Here is a 12,414-nt window from a genome sequence, read left to right on the forward strand (position 1 = left end):
CAGTTTGTATTACTGTGGAGGTTTAATCTCGTTTTGGATGTATCAGCCGAAGGTGTTGATATTACGTGTTCCGGTAGAGAATTCCAGTATTTCACAACATGGTGCGAGAAACGAAACTCCAGACGTAAACGATTTATCTCGGTTTTTGAACTTTCTTTGAATGTTCTCTAAAATGATCAGTTCTAGATGGAAGCAAAAGATAAGTTATGGTAATACCAAGGTCATCGTTCAGTATACGATAAACCGATATTAGATCACCCCGTATTCTACTGTAAGATAGAGAAAGTAAGTTAAGGTGTCTCAGTCTGTCTTCATAAGATAGGCCAGATAGACGTTTACCATCTTAGTACCTCGTCGATGGACTCTTTCCAGTATATATCATACTTGAAACAAGGACTCGCTACTTGAATTCAATATTCTAAATGTGGTCGCACATGAATGGGGTATAATAATCTAAGCATTTCATCATCTAAATACTGGAAAGACCTGCGAATAAACCATAATACCCTATAGTCTTTCGCAGCAGCAGCCTTACAGTGACTGGTAGTTTTGAGATCACTGCTTATTATGACTCCTAAATCTTTATAGTTTCTTACTTTGAGTAGCACGAATCCACATATTGTATAGTGATACGAATCATCATAGCTATTTAGTTGCATCACCACACTTTTATTAGGATTCACTTATGATGACCACCTGTCCACCTTGCCACTAATGAGCTAAGATCATCCTGTAATATTGTTCTATCCGACATACTGTGTATGAATCTCCAAATCTTTATGTCATCAGCGAAGAGTAGAACGGATGATTTCGCTATAGTTGGTAATTCATTTACATAGAGTAAAAAAAAAAGAGGACCGAGGATAGTACCTTTGGGAACTCCACTTTTTACAGGTATCCACGGGGAGAGAGCCCCATTTACCCTAACTCTTTGTCTCCTGTCATGGAGAAAGTTACTTATCCAATCTACGACTGTATAGTGATTCCAAAACTTTCCAGTTTGAATTTAAGACCAGAATGGGAAACCTTATCGAAGGCCTTACTTAGATCTATGAAGATCACATCTACAGGAATATTCCGATCTTTTGCAATGAGATTCGTCAAGCATGATAAGCCTCTCCGAAAACCATGTTGTTTCCTAGAGAAAAAACTATGCCCTTCAACATAGTTTGTAACAGATATCCGAATGATTTTTTCAATGTTTCACAGCCGCACTAGTAAAACTAACGGGTCTATAGTAACTAACTAAATCCCTACTCCCAACCTTATACATCAGACTTATTATAGCGTCTTTCCAGACTCTGGGCGGTCTAGACTGCCTCAGAGACATGTCAAACAGTATTGCTAATGGTTCGGCAATTGCATTTGATATGCCTTTCATAGTCCCAGGATGAATATCATCAGGACCACCAGGCCAAGTTTCTGTCACTGCTAGAATGAGCGGCCTTAATGTGTCCACTAATGCTTCTAGTTAATATAATATAATATAATGTATATATATATAATTTAACCAGTTATTTTACCTGAATACCTTTACAGTTTTCTAGTAAGATACTACGAACATATTCTCTTAGCTTCTCTAAATCATGCGCGTGTCTTGTAAGATCCATTTTGAATGCTTTGTGTGTTGGTGAAAATCCCTCCATGTATATACTTGCACTTTGTTCCTATTGATCCCCTTAGTTGTACATTGTTGTATTTTGGTTACATTTGAATTGTTAATACTTGTATTTTTTATTATAGTTTTGTTTTTATTACGCATTCACTAAGTTTGTGTTTCTTCCTGAACTGCATCTGTGTTGTTTTACTTGACACTTGTTCTTGGAGGTAGCCATATTGATTTGCTCCTCCTGTTGTGTGTGATCTGTCCAGTCAGGATAGAATAACGTTCATTTGTTGTAACTGGTGATTTTTCTTCATCTTCTATCAACTTTATTTATTGTAATTTAGATTTGATTGATTGAACAATCATTGGTTGAATAGCCGGGTGGTAATATTTGTTTAGGTAACGATTTACATTTAAATTTATGATGAATTATAGAACCGCTATTTACCCGATTACTTGTTTTGATTTCGACGGGAAAGGGCGCGTGTCTAAAGTCCCCGGTCGGCTATTCTTCAACATCCAAACCGTAGTTTGGATTTTACAGTTCTAAACAATTATTACTTGGCCGAAATCCTTTGGTAATCGTTCGCGGATTTTCTGGAAATAATTGGTCGTTTCGCTTATAATGCCAGTTAATCGTCGAAGGAAATCAAGCTCAAAGTTCGTCGATGTTAATGAAGAATCCCCTATTGTCAAGCAAGTACCTTTTGACGTCCTTAAGGGTCATGGTTCAGACTCAAATAGGGTTGATTATCATGGTAGTGATTCTAGTCTTAATTCGATGTCAGATGACGTAAAAGATCTTATTTTAAAGGAGAAGCAAAGGCCTGAATTACCAGGAAAGAGCATGTTGCCTATAGTTCATGTTGTTGGCCCAGAACTACCAAAGGTTGAACTGAGTTATTTCGATGGAGAGCCAAGAGGATACTGGAAGTTTATAAGGCAATTTGAGACGTATGTAGCATCAAGAGTCACGGATGATAGCCAGCGCTTGCTCTATTTGATACACTATTGTAAGGGCAAGGCTAAAACAGCTATTGAAGGTTGCGTCATGATGGAGGCATCCTCTGGCTATAAAAGAGCAAGGGAGATTTTAAAACGTTTTTTCGGACAGTTTCACGTAATTGCTCGAGAAACACTAGAGGACTTATTTAGTGCTGTGAATTTTGAGTATATTGACGGGGACCAACTATCAAACTTAGCTATTAAAATGGAAAGCTGTGCTATGGTCTTGGAACAGATGAATTATACTTCTGATCTAAATTCCTTAGTTACTTTGGAAAGAATAGTGAGACTCTTGCCTCAACCTATGCCAACCCAGTAGGCAGACTGGGTGGATAAATTGACTGAAGATAACGGGGAACCGACCTTCGACGAGCTCACTCAGTTTATCGCATCGCGTTCGAGAGTGGCTTGTAGTAGATTTGGACGGTTAGCAAACCGTTCAATAAAAGGGCATAACGTAAAGATGAACTGTCACGTGCAATCAGAGCAAGGGAATAGTTCGACAACGAAAACTAAATGCAGTATGTGTTCCTACGACCATGCCATTGATAAATGTCCACAGTTCTTAGCGCTTACAGTTCAAGACCGATGGTCTCACGCTAAAAGCAAGGGTATCTGTTTTGTCTGTCTTAGACAAGGACATAAGGTTAATGAATGTAAGATGACAAGGCTCTGTAAGGTTGACAGTTGTGAGAGGAGACATCACGCTCTGCTGCACACTGACTCGACAAGCAACGTCGTAAATGATAAGCCATCATGCCTGGAATATAGGAAAAGAATTGTTAATCATACCAGTAAGATACAGACATTAGAGAACGAAATACGTAAGCCTTATGACGTAGAGTTTTCAGATGCTTATTCCAGTGATAAATCATTATCAGTAGACGACAAGGTGGCTATAAAGATTGTGGAAGGTGGCACGCGATTCGACAACGGTCATTTTGTAGTTTCTATACCGTGGGAAAAGAATCCAGATATGAAAGTGGATAATTATGAGGTAGCAAACCGTAGATTACAAAGTTTGAAGGGTATGTTGTCGAAGGATGTCAGTCTGCACATCAAGTATATCAAAAGTACTGAAAGTGATTTTACTAAGACTTATGCGGAGAGGGTCTTTGAAATATATCTGCAGTCTTATCGCCCTCGATGGTATTTACCTCATCATGCAGTATTAAACATGAAAAAACCAGATCTTAGAGTGGTCCTTGATTGTGCCGCCCAGTTTGAAGGGGTTCCCCCAAATGATATGATATATCAAGAACCCTGTAGCGGTAAATAAATCCCCAAAATAAATAGCATTAAGTTTTCGACATTGGATGCTGACCATATGTTTTAGTGGACTCATCTAGCTGAAGGCGCTCGGTCAGGCATCCGCACCAGATCACGTGTGGTAACGCCGTGCTCAACATCAACCGCAATCGCTAGCCAGATTAGATCAGAGAATTCCGATATATTGGTCATCGCCAAATATACTCTTCCGATCTCCTCGACTCTGTCTTTTGATTTCTCTTGGTGGGAACGAAACATATTAGAAGGTATTACTGGTAGAAGCGTTGTGAAACTCTGAATACCTGTGACATCATCATTGGTGAACCCAACGTGATCTGGTACACCTAATTGTAACTGTGAGTCTGTTCCTTTTTGGGATTTTTTATATATCATTGCCTTATTTTTTATTTTTTTTTGAACATTGTGATTTTTTTTCGTGTTTTTTCTTGGATATATATATATTTTCCCCTCGTTCATTATCGTGCTTCATACTTCATCATGACTGAACAGACACCTAAAGTACTCAAGCTTAAGACTTTGTCCCCACCCTCGTTTCAACTGATGCCTTTCTGGCCCGACAACATCGAAGCCTGGTTTTGCTACGCAGAAGCCGACTTCCACGAGCACGGCGTGATCGACACACGTGCACAATTCCTCGCAGTAGTCAAGGCACTACCGCGCGAATTCAACAGGTACGTAACACCTAGTATGTTTACTAGTGATGTTTCCGATCCTTACGAAATCTTAAAACGCTCGATTCTTAAACGAGGAGATCTAACCGATCGACAAAGGTTAGATCAACTCTTCAATAACATCGACCTGCGACACGGTTCTGCGACGGACATGTTGCAACGGATGAGAGAGGTAATAGGCCCAAGAACTTTCGACGAAGGTCTATTCAAACAACTCTTCTTGTCAAAACTTCCCCAACAGGTGCAAGCAGTTCTGGTCTCGTTCCAGAACAACGCCTTAGACGAGCTAGCTGCATCTGCCGACCGCATTCTAGAAATTACGAAACCTACTACCGAGGTATTTTCAGTCAAAGAAAAGCCTCACACGACTCAGAATGATATAACCGACTTATGTCACACACTCACGCGTTATCTTAGTCTTCGTACCGACCGTAAGAGATCGCGCACACCACGTAGAAGCATTTCTCGTAAGCGATCTGTCTCTAGACCACGAGAGACAGATAACCCCGACTGGTGCTGGTATCATAACCAGTATGGAAAGCTTTCCAGAAATTGCAGAAAACCCTGCAATTTTCCCAACACGAAACCGACTGATTCGAAAAACAATTCGGGAAACTTCCAGGCCGGCACGCGTTAACGGCAACCGTAGCCGGCGAACAAAGCCGTCTGTTATTCGTCACAGATGTGACAACGAGAGTTCGCTACCTCGTCGACACTGGCGCAGAAGTTAGCGTCCTCCCAGCAAATCCTAACGACCGGCTTCACGAATCGACCCTAAACTTACAGGCGGCAAACGGAAAACCGATCGCTACGTATGGCAAAAGGTACGTTTACCTTAACGTGGGTTTACGCAAACCCATACACTGGATTTTCGTTGTTGCAGATGTTTCTATGCCAATCATTGGTATGGACCTTCCACAACACCACAATCTGATCATCGATACGCGCAAACGGAGGCTAGTAGACGGGAACACTAATTTGTCCGTTTGCGTAACTTCTTTTACTGGTTGTAGAGTATCCCCAGTCACAGTTAAACATATGATAGACCCACTCTATCAACCACTACTCGATAAGTACCCTGGGATACAACAAACTCAACCGAAACTACCGTGTGTAACCAGCAACGTTACACATCACATCACGACTACAGGACCACCTGTATTCTCTAAAGCACGACGACTAGCTCCTGAAAAGCTAAGGTTAGCGAAAAACGAATTCGATCACATGATGGACTTAGGAATCATACGACCGTCAAGTAGCCCATATGCATCTCCGTTGCACATGGTCCCTAAAAAGGACAGCAACGATTGGCGTCCAACTGGTGACTATCGGCGATTGAACGCGAAAACCATTCCCGATCGTTACCCGTTGCCTCACATTCACGATTTGACAGCTACCTTGAAAGGTACAACTGTCTTTTCGAAAATCGACTTGGTTAAAGCGTATAACCAAATCCCTATGGCTACTGACGACATACCGAAAACAGCTATCATAACTCCTTTCGGACTCTATGAATTTTTGCGAATGCCTTTCGGTCTAAGGAATGCTGCTCAAACATTCCAAAGATTCATAGACGACGTTTTTCGAGGTCTCAACTTCGTACACGCGTATGTTGATGACTGTCTAATCGCAAGTCCGGACAGAGAAACACATCTCAAGCATCTGGATCTTGTTTTCGAACGACTTCAAAAACATGGCATTACTGTAAACGTTCAGAAATGCCAATTCGGAACCGACTCGTTAGACTTTCTGGGACACACTATCGATGCTCAAGGCATTCGACCTCTTAGGACCAAAGTGGCGGCAATTCTGGATTACCCAGAACCGACCACCGTCAAGCAATTACGCACGTTCAACGGCCTGGTAAGTTTCTATAGACGTTTCATACCCAAATGCGCATTACTTATGAAACCTCTGACCGACCAACTTCGTGGAAATGCGAAATCCATTAATTTGGACGACACCGCACGAAAAGCATTCTCCACAGTTAAGGAACTGATTGCTAAAGCAACAATGCTCGCACATCAGGACACCCGAGCACCCATTAGCATCGCAGTAGACGCATCCGACTCAGCAATCGGAGGAGTCTTACAACAATGGGTTAACAACTCCTGGCAACCCTTGGCATTTTTCTCTAGAAGGTTGCTAGACACCGAATCTAGGTACAGCACATTCGGTAGGGAACTCCTAGCTATGTATTGTGCTGTACGGCATTTCCAACACTATATCGAAGGCCGTGAATTCACTCTTTTCACTGACCATAAACCACTCACCTTCTTTCTAAGCTCTACTTCAGACAAGTATATATACATCAGGATTTTATAAACACCTGTTGCAAGTTCTGCTGCTCCACATTTTCTCTTATTCCTTTTTAAACAGCATCACGATTTCAACGCATTATTATGTGACTTCTACCCGACCTGTATGACGTGGAGTTTTTGGGATAGTTTGTGAACATAGTAAACTCAGTGTAAAATGCCACCACACTGACCTTTTTTTAATAGTTGGTCTATATACATATGGTTATTTTGCCAAACAATTCCACTGATTTAATCTAGTTGATGACCATACCAGGGTGGTATTTTATTTGTAATTAGAATCACGCCTGTAAAAATAGACAGAACCTTTTGTCAGAAATAAATTGTGTGCTAGTAGATAAACGTTTTTGATAGAGCAGATTCTTCCTTAGCAATTTGTATGAAGTTGTAGGGCCAGTGAAATGTCACTGAGCCCTAGCCAAATCATCCGGTAGTTGGATCACTGAATGTCGAACAGATCGTCGCTCCCTGCCAAGGTCATGTGCAACAAACGCGCATTAGTTAATCATACGCCATGAACTGGCCCATGCGGCAGTGGTCTTACTTTCGCTTGTATCTACTTTAACTAATATATTTCTGTAATAACGTCCTTTGTGTTGTACAGTCTTCAAAGCATCTATAGTACCTTGTTACGCCAATGGGGGTAGTCCACGTAAGGTGCTGACCACGAGGTGTGACTTCGACGTTAGTTGGTTCGTCACACTATTCACGTCTAACTCGAGTAGGCCTCCAATCATTTCGACATAGATCATCTACGTTGGTGATTTACACTGGTGAGCAAGACTTCGAATAACGCAACCTATCACTATAATATTTATTATTGTATTCTATACTTATTCTTTTTCATTTTTATCATCGCCTATGTTAATCTGTTACTGTGATCTTTCGTTGCTTCATGTCAATGTTGATTAGCATTTAAACCTAAATAATTCGTTCAATCGACAGAACTAACCAATCAACAACGATTATAATCGGCTATCGTGGTTCTTTAACAAGCATTAGCAGCATGTAAATGCTCCTGTGTAATATGTCTGTTAAAATATCAACCACTCGTGAGTATAGCCACAAGGCAACACGAACGCATATCTCTTTGTACCTTATCCACTGGTATAAATAAGACAAGATTAACTATCGACTATAAATTCATCTTTCTGCTTAACCACTATCCACTAGAATGTTCTGCTTTTTTACCACTGCCTGCCTAATTTCCAATTGCTGAGTTCCATGGCCAAACAGAGGATACGAATGCTAGAAATTCACGGTGAGTTTGAACTATAAATTTCCTGCGATCTTAGATCTCGTTTAGACTGTTCGTCAGTCTACAACGCTGTGTTAATCGAAAAATTTAATCAACAGTACCTCGTACATAATCCAGATTCAAACTATTGCCTACTTCATTACTTAAAGGCAAGAGTAACCCAGGCGAGTTTCATAATTTCATTAGATTATTTCGTACTATATTTATGATGCGTGATAACATTTCGTAGTTGCTTTCACGTAAACTAGTCATATATTCTGTCACTGCCGTCAAGTTTTAGTCGAAATCATGTACATTTATGACTCGTTAGTCGACATACTGTGGTAAAACATATTGCATGTACACGAGCACGCTTAGTCCGTGTCCCAAGTGCACACGTTGTCGTACTTAATATGTCACTTAACGCTAGGTAATAAGCTCTTTGTATCAGCCTTTTACGAAATGGCCACGTTACCTGGATCCTCTAAACCTTAGTTACATTGGTGGTTACCATTTTAATTAATGTTTACTATACCCCTTGTATTTGCCATTATTTCACACGGTAAATCATGGCTCGATTTTCATATTACACGACAGTCATTCCAATTCCATTTTCGGTATATTTGTATACAATACGGGTTTGGAAAATATCTAAACGTCCTCGAAAATTCTCCACGAACCCAACCATAGTTTTCGTATATGTTTTTATTCACACATCCAACTGTTACGCTAATAATACCTAAACGACCGTTCAGTGCAATTGTTAGTATACGTAAGAACGATGTTATTTAAACTTGACTTTATAATACATCAGAACTATTGTAGTTATTCTACTTCGATGTCGTACTTTATTTTATGAAGTATTGTTTCCTCGTGGCTGTTATTTAACAGATGATTCCGGCACATCAATCGGCTGTTCAACTACTCGACGATTTACAACCTGTCCAGTTCAATTGGTGGTCTGACGACAATATCATTCGCGCGAATCATCAGTTTATGCAGTCGAGCGAATCTCCTGCAAACTGAAAACGATATTGTCGCCTCTATCCCAACACTGACAGCGTTTTTCACGGGTATCATTGACATGAGTCCAGAGTGACACTCTTGGTTTCTTATGTTCTTTTCGATATTTTTCTGTTCACTAACCGAACAAACACGCAGCATTCACCGTTTATCATCTTTTAGAGACTTCATCGTGCCACCTTTGCTGTCGATTTGTAGCCTTCAACCCTTACTAACTGTAGCAGCAGTCATCGACTTTTCAAACTGTGACTACAAGTTGGTCAATAGCTTCGCACAACGAAATCACGACCACTCTTCACGGTTATACTTCTGTACTTACGGTTAGTCTGTTAGATATAGATATAACTAGAGTTTGACACTAATTAATAGCTGTCAACGACACTGTCCGACTTACAACTTTAAACTAATGACAGTACAAACAAGGACATCGATTGATAATACACTTATCCTACTATCGCTATAGCATCATTACTCTTGCGGCAAACTTAACGTTTGTCATCGGAGGAACTGAATTACTTGTCAAGGCTATATATTTCAGCGCGACTTGATAGAACAATAAAACGTTTTGTTCTTTTCATTATTTCTATGGTTAATCAATTTACGTTTAAGCAACGTCCTACTAACATATTATGACTCGCTGTTTCCCGACCAGTTTCTGCCACCTCCTTTCCATTTGTTTTACAGATAAACAATACCTGGAGGATTTATAATATTCGTTTGGCACTCTCTGGCGCGCGACTGCTCCTAACATGTTTGGTACCGATTCAAACGGCTGTTGAATCTGGTGGGGGAGTATTGTAGGGCCAGTGAAATGTCACTGAGCCCTAGCCAAATCATCCGGCAGTTGGATCACTGAATGTCGAACAGATCGTCGCTCCCTGCCAAGGTCATGTACAACCGACGCGCATTAGTTAATTGTATGCCATGGACTGGCCCATGCGGCAGTGGTCTTACTTTCGCTTGTATCTACTTTAACTAATATATTTCTGTAATAACGTCCTTTGTGTTGTACAGTCTTCAAAGCATCTATAGTACCTTGTTACGTCAATGGGGGTAGTCCACGTAAGGTGCTGACCACGAGGTGTGACTTCGACGTTAGTTGGTTCGTCACACTATTCACGTCTAACTCGAGTAGGCCTCCAATCATTTCGACATAGATCATCTACGTTGGTAATTTACAACCCGATACCACCGCTGAGTTAAGGTGTATATTAATAAGTTTTCGCAAGGAGGCAGTTGCAATCCCTGCAGATGTTGAAGAAATGTTCATGCAAGTGAAGGTCCCTGAGTCTGATCGAGGAGCTTCAAGATTTCTGTGGTGGCAGGAGGGAGACATGTCGAGGGAACCATCCGAGTTTCAAATGACATCCCATCCATTTGATGCCACATCATCGCCATTTTGCGCGAACTTTGCCCTGAACAAGACGGCCCAAATATTCTCTGACGGTTATGATGGTTATGTTGTAGATGATGTCAAGAATAATTCCTATCAGAATGGGTTTTGTGGAGAGTTTTAGAAATTTTCACAGGTTGAAATCATGAGTCAGTTGAAGCTAGACCACCATTGAAAACCTGGAAGCACTGGACGGCCGTTTCGTCCTGGTATGGGGCTCCCCAGCAGCGCGCATCCACGATCCCGCACCACGCGGGGCTCGAACCCAGGACCTACTGGCTTCGCGCGCGAGCACTTTCTAAAACTCTCCACAAAACCCATTCTGATAATAATCAACTGCTCATTAGTGACTGACTTCAAGAAAAACTCCTTGAGTTCTAGTGAGAAGCCGTTACCAGTGGAGTTCGACCGGTCTGTTGTGAGATAACAACTCACTGAAGACAATGGTGTACGGTGGCGCAACTTCGTGGATTGGTTGAAGTTAGACATTAACACCGTTGGATGCCGGCTCAGTGGTCTAGTGGTTAAGTGCTCTCGCGCGAAGCTAGTAGGTCCTGGGTTCGAGCCCCGCGTGGTGCGGGATCGTGGATGCGCACTGCTGAGGAGTCCCATACCAGGACGAAACGGCCGTCCAGTGCTTCCAGGTTTTCAATGGTGGTCTAGCTTCAACTGACTCATGATTTCAACCTGTGAATAATTCCTATGTTGATGATTGCTTGATATCCATTCCCACTTGTGATCAAACAAAGAGTTGCGTTAAGCATATAAGTGAATTATTATGTAGAGGAAGTATACAAAAAATGACCGATGTTGAATCTTGGTTCAAATGTCCTACTTTATTGCATGGCGAATTTTATATAACAATCACTGACTGTCCGGAACCTACTCTTGACGATATTGAGTTTAGAAAAACTGCTGTGGTTAACTTGAGTAGTATAAAGTACAACAAGACACCTGTTCTCTCCTATTATTCCGAGTGGTTGAAATTAGTCAGAGTTGTAACCTGGTTTAGAAGGTTCATCGAATTCCTGATGGTACTTCGTTTACCGAGTTGTGAAGGGCCCGTTCATCTAGGATGTTTAAAGGTCAAAGAGCTTGAGATTGCCAAGCGTAAGATTTTATTGATGGTTCAGAGAGAAGTGTATGGAGAATTACTTAGTGAATTTAAAAACAGCAGTAAAGTAGTAAGTCATGATGATCTGAAAGGTTTTTCATTGATAATGCTTGATGGGTTACTCTGCGTTGGATGTCGACTAAGATACTCAGATTTCCCAAATGCTTTTAAACATCCAGTAATTTTACCCAGTCGACACTTAGTGACAGAAATGATAGACATTGTCATAAAGAACAAGGACACATAGGAAGATCATTAGAAAAAGGGTATGGATATGTGTTTACTTGTTTGGAAACATGGGCAGTACATATTGAAATGATGTGTAGTTTGATTACTGATTCATTTTTAATGGCTCTATTACGTCTTATTGGAAGAAGAAGGAAACCTCCGGAGATTTACAGTGACAGTGCGTCAAGCTTCGTGGTGACAGTTTCTGAGTTAAGCAAGTTTGTGCAGCAGTCGAATCAGAAGATAAACATTGAATTGTTAGCGAGGCCCTCATCCAACAGCATGGGTGGAGTTTGGGGAAGAGTGATTAGGTCTATATCACGACTGTTATTGTTGATCACCAGAGAACAGGTGAAGCAGGTCTCCTTGAAGCTTTGGATTAGTCTTTGTTGTTATTAATGTAGTTAGGTCGAGTAGGCGTACTGTTGTAAGTCCTACTCGTTCCTATAGTGCAATATGTTATATAATGAACCATGACCGTAGGCATCAAGGTAGCTTGTGTGGTATGGAGGCATTTTGGGGGCCAGTG

Source organism: Schistosoma haematobium, chromosome 1 (genome assembly GCF_000699445.3).
Source record: "Schistosoma haematobium chromosome 1, whole genome shotgun sequence".
Taxonomy (NCBI): Eukaryota; Metazoa; Platyhelminthes; class Trematoda; order Strigeidida; family Schistosomatidae; genus Schistosoma; species Schistosoma haematobium.